The following is an 8,774-nucleotide window of genomic DNA, read 5'->3' on the forward strand; positions in this document are numbered from 1 at the left end:
AGGAATGCCTGTAATACAGAACATTGTAGAGAATATAAATTATGTATTCTGAATGTGAAGTTCAGTTTTGGCTTCTGTCTTTCCCCCATTTCTCTTTTCAGTTGTTCATGATACCTGAAATTTCCCGTGTTTTGTCTCAACCCCCACACGTATTTTTTCCTTTGGGGGAAATTGGAGCAAAATCAATTTTAGTGCAATTTTTCAAGCTTCTTTGACTTGCACCTACATCTGTTTGGTGTGGGGGAGTGGAATTTTATCATAAAACGTTTGATTTATTTAATGTATTCAATAAGCATCCAAGATGTGCCAGGTACTTTCTCAGCCCTATTTGGATGAGAAATCTTGCAAGCTAAGAACTTAATAAACAAAGAAGCTACAGAACTCAAAAGTTTCCCTGCTATTAAGGTCTCCATATATCTAAGGAATAAACCAAGTTTGAACAAAGCAGATCTAGAGACTTGTAAAGTACAAAATGTCACATGCAGCACTGATGAGATAAAACACAGGAACAACTATTTGTTTTACATATTTCTTAATCCTATAATCTGTCCAATTTGCAACAATCTCAGCTGAGATGTCTCCATGCAGCATAGCAACTTTCATTGCAACTATGAGTCTATTTTTATTGATGAAGCCACTGCTGTGACTTTATGATGCTGTGCTAAGGGTTTATCTAAACAGGGTCATTGATTGGGACCAAGGTAAGTTACAAATCTGAGCAGAAGAGCTACTCCCAATTAACTTCATCATCCTAGTGAAGAGATGATTGGGAATAGTTAATAAGGAATAGCTGTTCTGGAATAGTCCCTTCTTAAGACAAACCCTTACTCTTTCTATAATTGCATTCCAGGGAGCTATTCTGTACTGACTCAGCATGGGATAGAGTGCGTAGAAGACGTTCAGACCAAGCACAGCTAGCGGTGAGTGGGTCCATATACACTGGGATGCCCTGTTGCAATTATTATGAGTGAACAGGAGAATAGCAAAGTTGGTTGTCTTTGCATCTCTCTAGAAGGCACAGGGAAGTATTATATCAAAATCACTGTACAAAGGCCTCTCTTCTAGCAGGGCTGACTTATGAGCTGATTGCTATTGTCTGATCATTAACTGCATATTATGGACAGAGTATGTTTCAACTTGTAACTTAATACAATTTGATTAAATGTTGGGGTGTGGAAAGGACTTGTGTGGTTTTTTCAGTGTGTAAATTTACATTATTATGTGGGGAGCAGTCAATTCATCAAACTCATCTGATTATTCAACAGTGGAGAAAGATGATTGGACAAAAATTTATATTGTGTCTAAGGTGGACACAGAATTAGTTTAAAGGAAATTTGTACAACCTTTGAGGAGAACATACACTAACTAATCAAATAAAGGAAAAGCCAATAACTTATAATGCCATTAACATTTTTCTGTAGCATAAAATTTTGTGCTTGACCTTGCCAAGGAGGATGAGCTGAAGTAGAGATGGTGCATTTCTATTTTAATGCATTGTAGTTGTAATATAGTTGCTGTTAATTCATAGTTCTCCTGACTTTTGGAATTCATCCCTTTCCTTAAAAGGGAAGGTGGCAGCCTGGAGTGGAGAAGCTCCAACTTCAGCCCTTTGGATGTTAATCCACCCTGACTTTCTTAAGCCTCCTACTTAAATCATTATCTTAATGAATCACCACTGCTGCTATCTTCAGTGCTACACAGGAAAATGCAAATTTAAAAAAGCCTGGGGGAAAGACCTTTTTGTCTGTAAAGTGCTCTGATACTTGCATTTAGATGTTGCCGTGATAGGTACCTTGAATACTACTTTTTGCCTAACCCCATGGATAGATAGATCATGGGGTGTAGTGTATCACCAGTGTGTGCCTCCTAGGTGGCTCTCAGGGCTTGGCCCTGGGAGGAGATGGATGTGATTCTGCAGCTGAGTGTTAGAAGCAGCTTTAGCTCAAGTGGTTGAAGCAGGTTTGTCATTCATCTCACTGCCTGTTGGCTATGTTTTTCTTCCATTGCAAAATGACAAGGAGTTAAGGGAGTGAGGATGGGGGTCCCCCCTCAGCTCTGCAGCTGCCATTGTGACTTTGGGGCAAGTTCTCTTCACCTGATGTTTTTCATAGCACAAAAAAAATACTCCATGCAAGCTTTAATGTATCAACTAAAATATCTGCCAAGTAGATATAAATAAATTTGATATAACAGGAAATGACACACGTGCTAGAAAACCTGAAGAATGTTGGTTTGAGGAAAAACTGAGCATAGCAAAGTGACCACAAAGTATCTCCAAGAGCAGGTTGGATGGGGCTCTGAGCAACCTGGTCTAGTGGGAGGTGTCCCTGCCTATGCAGGGGCCCCTTCCAGCCCAAACCATTCTATGTTTCTATGACTCTCAGCATTGTGTTGTCCAAAATTTTACTTGAACTTGGCTAGGCATTGAGCTCTGCCCACTTTCAGCTCTCCTAGATGATCACTTAAGAAATGTTAATTTGTAGACGGTGGGAATGGAGCCAGCCATGAGTAGCTGTTTCAGATGGCAAATCTTTGAGGCTATTTGCAATGTGCATTGAAAGATTTGATTCCTTTATTCATTAAACCAAAAGGTGAGAAAGCTGTTCTATGCAAATGTCCTAGATGATAAGAAGTATTCTTCTCAAATTGCAAAGTAAACTCACCCATTGTCCCCTTTATGTGGCTTAGAAAAGCCCATTCCCTTACTGTGGGTAACTTTTCCTCACCAATCATAGTTCTGCTTCTGGAACAATGGCAGGATAAATGTAGAAGTTACCAGATGAACACAGATCATCAAATCTCAACTGGGAGAGGACCATATTAACAAAACTGAGCTTAAATGAATTTTCTGCAATAACATTATTAATTGTCAAGTCCTGCTGGGACAGTTGTGCCCATGAAGGGCTAGAACATCTCTCTCAAGGAGAGCATCCTCATTCTTCTCTGCTAAATCTTCTCTGAAACCATTTGAGCTGGAACTAGATGTTTTTAGACTAAAAAGAAATGCATTTTCTTGGCTCATGCTGAAGCTAAGTAACATGTTCTCAGTTGGTTCCCACAGAAAGGGGATGTGAGCAAACAGCAGTGCTGACTTTTTGCAGCTCAAGGCCTGGACAGGAATGCAGTGGGAGGCAGGAGATGCTGCTGCCTTACCCATTTGTGCACACCTTCCTGGACAGCAGCAAGTGACTAGCCCTGGGACTGAAACTTTTTTACTGTCTGGTATAGCTCTGAACAGACCAACACTTTCTTGTAATAGTGTTTAAGATACTTTTTGGAAATTGCTGTACAATTATAATTTTTCTGCTCACTGTGAGCTGACTGTTGTGTTTTCTATATTCAGGCCCCTAGCTGGTTCTGATCCCTTGTTAGATGGCAGCATTTTATAATACAGGGGTAAATTAACTGGGGAAGCTATCTATTATGTCAAGAACAGCCAGAGTAGGAATTTCAGAAGAAATACCAGAAGTCATTTATATATGTGTGTGTCTGTGTATTGTGTGTTCATTTCAAAAGAGAAGACTAAGCTGACTAACATTTGAGGCTATTGGCAAAATTCAAACACAATTTTTTCTCTTTCCAGTCTTGAAAAGTAATGATGATGGTGTGGGCAGGTCTCTGGCTGACTTTCTGAATTGTCTTGATGTCAGAGCTCCAGCAAGGGATTTAGTGGAATTTCTCATCCTGTTGAGTAAAAGTGATACTCTATTCCACGTTAGTTTCCTTAGGAAACACAGGAAAGGGACTCTCTTCCCCAGCACTTAACACATCCAGTGTTATTCTTGCAGGCACTGTATGCAAAATTTTCACAAAATGAGATCTCCAGGAGAAAGGTTTTTATTTCAATATGCTGAACTAGCTTGCTTTATTTGCCTAGCTTTTGCATGCTATCTTATACCTGTGGGTACTAGCAGAGTTTTGTTGATGTACAAAGGTTGTTATTTCTATAGTTTGCTCATTCAAATTCAGAGGTTTATAACTATGAAAGTAAAATGTGTCTGTGCTATTATTTTGTTAAGCTGTCTTGAGCTACTTCTGTTAACCACATGTTCACAGGAGTCTGTTTGCTGAAATCACCTGCTCAGTTTTCTGGTCAGGTATGCTGAGATTCAGTGTTTCAGCTTATAACTTCCTGTTTTATGTTATCTTTCTTATAGTGTGTTACAACTGCTTCCCAGAAATTCTGAAATGGGGGTTGAACAAACTGCTCTGTTGTCTCTCCCAGCACTTGCTAATTTGGCAGTATTTGAGCTGCTACTAAGAAGCCTAGAGAAACTGCAGCTGAGCACTGTGACTGCTACTGTGAACAAGTGATGCACATGGTATTACCCAGATAGATGCATTTCAATCTGCAAGCATATCTGTCATTAATTGTAAGGGCTTTTGGAACCATGATAGTTCAGCTAAGAGAGTGGAGATAGCCAAGCAATTTCATGGAGCTGCTGTATTTGGTGAAGTCTGTAGGGATTAGCAGGGGCTTATGAGGTGGGGTCTTGAATCATGCATTGCAGTGTCAAGTCTGGCTGCTACTTCAGGACAGTCACTTGTTGTATGGGGACACCTGGGAAGTTTCTTAAGACTGAGATATTAGCTGGGATAAGCTTAAGAAAGTGTTCTTGATTGGTCTGTACAGATACTAATGCAACAGTGCTTCGGCTGGTGTGCTGGGGAGGACCATGTACTTTCTGCTTCTCTGGATCGTGGGATTTCTCACTGGGTGTTCAGGTGAAACAAAGTACCTCTGAGTTTTGAGCAGCTGCAGGTTGCCAGGCTTTGGGGAAGGCTTTGGTGGGAGGGAACAGCAGGGATTTGAAAGCTGTGAGTTTGGCTTGAATTTGGTACAAAAAATGAGAGACCTGCGGCAGCGGTTGTTGGGAGATGAAAAATTACAGCTGTCACCTCATCAGACTACTTAAAAGCATTTATCTGAAGTGAGTCCCCAAAAAGTTATTGCAGAGAGACTAATGGCCAACTGGGAGGAGATGCTGCAGTCCCTGAAGAATCAATAAACTCTCTGGCTGGTTGCCCAAGCTGGTAAACCAAACAGAAACCATCAGTATGTTGCTATGTAAATTCATGGTGTGCCAGTATCTTAAACACAGTGCAGTTCTGATTACCGCCTCTCAAAGGTAGTGGAGGGCTAGGAAAGGTCCAGAGAAGGCCACCAAAGATAGCTCTCAAGTCAGTCAATGTGATTTCTCTCTTTGCCACAGAGAAGAGATGACTGATTACTGAATTGCAGATGTTTTATATTGTCGTGAATGGGGTGAGGAAGGGGAGCAGGGAGTCATTCTTCACGGTTCTTGTGTTAACTAAATTGATTCAAAGCAGGCAAAGAGGAGGCACTCTGTCAACCAGCAGTTACCACGTGAAACTCATTGCCAGGGGGTGTTATGGATAGCAGAAGTCTAAGCAGATTGAAAAATCGATGAAGGACAGATAAGTTTGTATTAGAAGTGATGGCCTGGATACAACCACTGCATCAGGAATTCTTTAACAATTGCACAGGCTATAAGAAGGAAAAAGACTGCCTATGGTCCATTTCACTGCTTTTCCTCCACTCCTGCCCCTTGTGCTTGGTTGTTCATTATTTCTTTTGGCCCTATTCTGGCTACTCTTGAAGAACAAACACAGAGCTAGACCTTAGCTCTTACGTCAATTTTTATAGTTCAAAACTAGAAAGAAGACCAGCTATGCTGCAATGCAGGGTACTAGTTTTGCTTTGCAGCCCACGAGTAACATAAAGCACACTGAAATTAAGATAATTTAATACCTTAAACATGTGTGTGTTATAAAATGCCTCTGTAGCTTGCTTTCTTTATTAAAATTCTGACTTAACAAAAAGCTGAGCTTGTTAATGAAGCTGTGAATCACTACAGTGTTTCTAGTTCTTTTTCTAACTTTGTGTTTGGTGCTACAGTCTGTCAGGTTGCCTGATAATGCACCTAAGGGGCTGGCTTAGGTATTTTAACTCTAGTAGCAGTGACACTGTGTGCTGGAAGCTGAGGAGAGCTGCCCTTCACGGAGAGAACTGGGGAGCACAACAGAGAGGGAAGCCACAGCAAGTTGTGAAGGAGGCTGAAGAGAAGGCAAGACACTAAAATCTCTTGTATATGTGTAAAAGCAGGAAGGTCTAAAACCGACTTACAGTTGTGACTGCAGTGGCAGTCAGTTGGTATTTGGGAGGTGAAAAAATCAGTTTTTCATTTTGCTAGACAATTGTACTATAATACAGCAGTGCCTCCTGGCAGGGAAAGCAATGTAATGTAAAGCAGTGCAGCGTGGAAGAGCAGTTGGAGAGCTGTCAGGAGCTGAGTAGCTTGGAATGCTTCCACGTGAACCTGCGAGCAAGCGAGCTGGCTGCAGCGTGGCGTTCCCTGCCCTGAGGAGGAGCACGGGCTGCAGCACAGCCTGAGTAATGCTCTGTGCTGCCACCGCCGCTCGGCTCTCTGGAGGAGGGCAACAAGAGGCTTTTCTATACTGAGAATTTCTTTCTCCTCTTGGGAGATTTCCTTTCTAGCTTACAAAGCCCTTCTGAGTTCATGTGCCAGCCCGGGAGCAAATGAGTTTGTACCTGTCAGCTGTCATTGCCTAGCACACCTGAGCACTCAAGGGCACAAGGCTGCCAAAGGGGTAGCCAAAGGCTGGAGCTCTCTAAGCACAGGCTGCAGGAAAGCTGCTGGCTCTGGTCTGATTGGGCAACCAAGGAAAGAATGTCTCACTTTTATTTTTTTATATATATATATTTTTTTACAGTTCGTATTTACAGAGGACTTTGGTGCATGACATTGGCTTTTGTTGGATATACTCAGTGATCTTACTTGTGGTTTTTAACCCACCCCCTCTCCCTGCCCCCAGCATTTTCCTTCCCTTCAAATCCTCTGCCTCGCTCTACGTATTGTTACTATAAATTGCCTGGGATGATGGGTCCTGCTTCTTACTTGGAGCCTCTGGATGCTATTAACAAGTAATTGCTGGAAAAGCTTGTTTAAACATCAAAACCCTACATTATTTTTTAAATTGTCCTTTGAGGTGGCTGAAATGCTACTGAAAGATTACTTTCCTTTAATACTGCCCAAGAAGTTTATTAGGTAAGGGAAGCAGTGTTCTTACAAGACTATTTCTGATGTACCAAGTCATCTTCCTTTTAAAGAAGGGATGTGTAGTTTTACTTCCCCTGCTTGCTTCTCCCCCCACACCTACAAAACAACTAATTTTTATAGCAAGGAGCAAAGAGGTTTTATTTGCTTTAATCCTACAACATGTCCAGGCTTTTTGTTTTTTTTCCAAAACCTGTAGGAATGCAACAACTAATTCTGCACCTTCACTATCTAGCCAGCACTTGAGATCCAGCAGTTCAGGTAAATTATCCAGGGAGATTCACAGTGTTCAATCTACATAAACAAGGGTTGTCCAGCACTCTGTAGGGCCAAGGCACTGTGTCTAATACACTACTACTTTTCCTGATGTAATCACATCAGTCGGATTACTGGATGGTTAACCTGCGGTCATGGATAAGCTTGAGCAGGATCCTCCACCATTCAGAAACCAGTAGCTACACACATGATGCACCTCTCCAGGTTAAGACTGTTGTTAGACTGGCTGAAGCACAACAGGTCTTGCTCAGAATGCAACTGAGGTGTCTTCTCTCAGGAGCAATATGAGTCACTATTAGCTTACTAGCAACCATTGGATAATCAGGTGAAATTTGCATTTATTTTACATACTGAAAACTGTTAGCAGCCCTCCTCACAGGATGAGTGTCTCCTGACTTTAAAAACAAATGGTTAATTTTGTTTAGACATTCATTCAGCCACAGGGACGCAGTAAAATGTCTTGACTTCTTACTCCTTTCTGCTCTTTCATGTGTGTCCGTCCATGTCTTATTGCAGGAAAGCAGCATGTGAGCTCATAGCTGTGCCTCAGCACTTAATGAAGCGTTTGCTTTAAAGGAATGACATGGACCTTCTGTGGGGGCTGTGGAAGCAGTAGCTGGGCTGCCCAGGTTTGAGCCCCAGCAGGCAAAAGGAAAGACTTAATTTCAGGTTTCCTAAGTTTGACAGGCAGCCAGGTCTGTGCTAGCAATTAAGGTGTGAGTTCTATAAATGGAAGTGCTACCTTGGGAAGGAATAAACAAATAAAGAACTTAGTGCAGAAGTAGTTTGAGAAATGTCATTGATTGTGAAGAAAAACATGAATTTGGAAGCAGCAGAGAAGGGTTTAATGAATACCTGTTTCTATATCTGCTTATTCTGCACTTTACATATAATACTGTTCTGATCAAGTAAAGTCTGTCTTCTGTTTCTCTGCCATCTTCCTGATAGCAAATTAAGCTTTGTCTTTTCACACCTGGCACATATATGGAGATTTTTTTTTGGAAAAAAAGATTTCTCTCTAACATAAATTGCTAAACAAAATGTAGACAGACACAATCACAGTGTCTCAGTAGGTATGTCACAAAAAGGGAAGCAGGATGCATATTGTAGAAAATTGTTTTGTACCTCTTGCTTTCATGCTGTGCCAGTGTTTCTCTTTCTCCACTGTTTATTTCAATTTGTGTTTTAGTCTTCATGTTAGAAATTTGTGGGATGTTGAGCAAGTCAAGTGCATTGTGGAGTAGAAGCTAAAAGCTACTGAGTGGAAAAATCCTTTTCGTGGCCATGAAAAAAAAAATGCTTGAAATTACAATAGCTGCATTAAACAATTTTCACAGATCTCAGTGAGTTTAGGTCTGTCTTTATTCAGGCACTACTTGTCTTCTGCCAGAGGTTTAG

At 41.2% G+C, this 8,774-nt stretch overlaps 1 protein-coding gene across 1 annotated transcript in view; it reads left to right on the forward strand.

Annotated features, from left to right (window-relative positions):
• The first annotated feature begins 847 nt into the window (after positions 1-847).
• The window catches only part of HIC2 (hypermethylated in cancer 2), a 32,712-nt gene continuing 24,785 nt past the window's right edge, over positions 848-8,774 (forward strand). The window contains exon 1 of the mRNA XM_009997666.1: positions 848-920. The gene's annotated coding sequence lies outside the window, so the exon portion shown is untranslated. The remainder of the gene's footprint in view (positions 921-8,774) is intronic.

The sequence above is a fragment of the Chaetura pelagica genome, unplaced genomic scaffold (assembly GCF_000747805.2).
Source record: "Chaetura pelagica isolate M959 unplaced genomic scaffold, ChaPel_1.0 scaffold45, whole genome shotgun sequence".
Lineage (NCBI taxonomy): Eukaryota > Metazoa > Chordata > Aves > Apodiformes > Apodidae > Chaetura > Chaetura pelagica.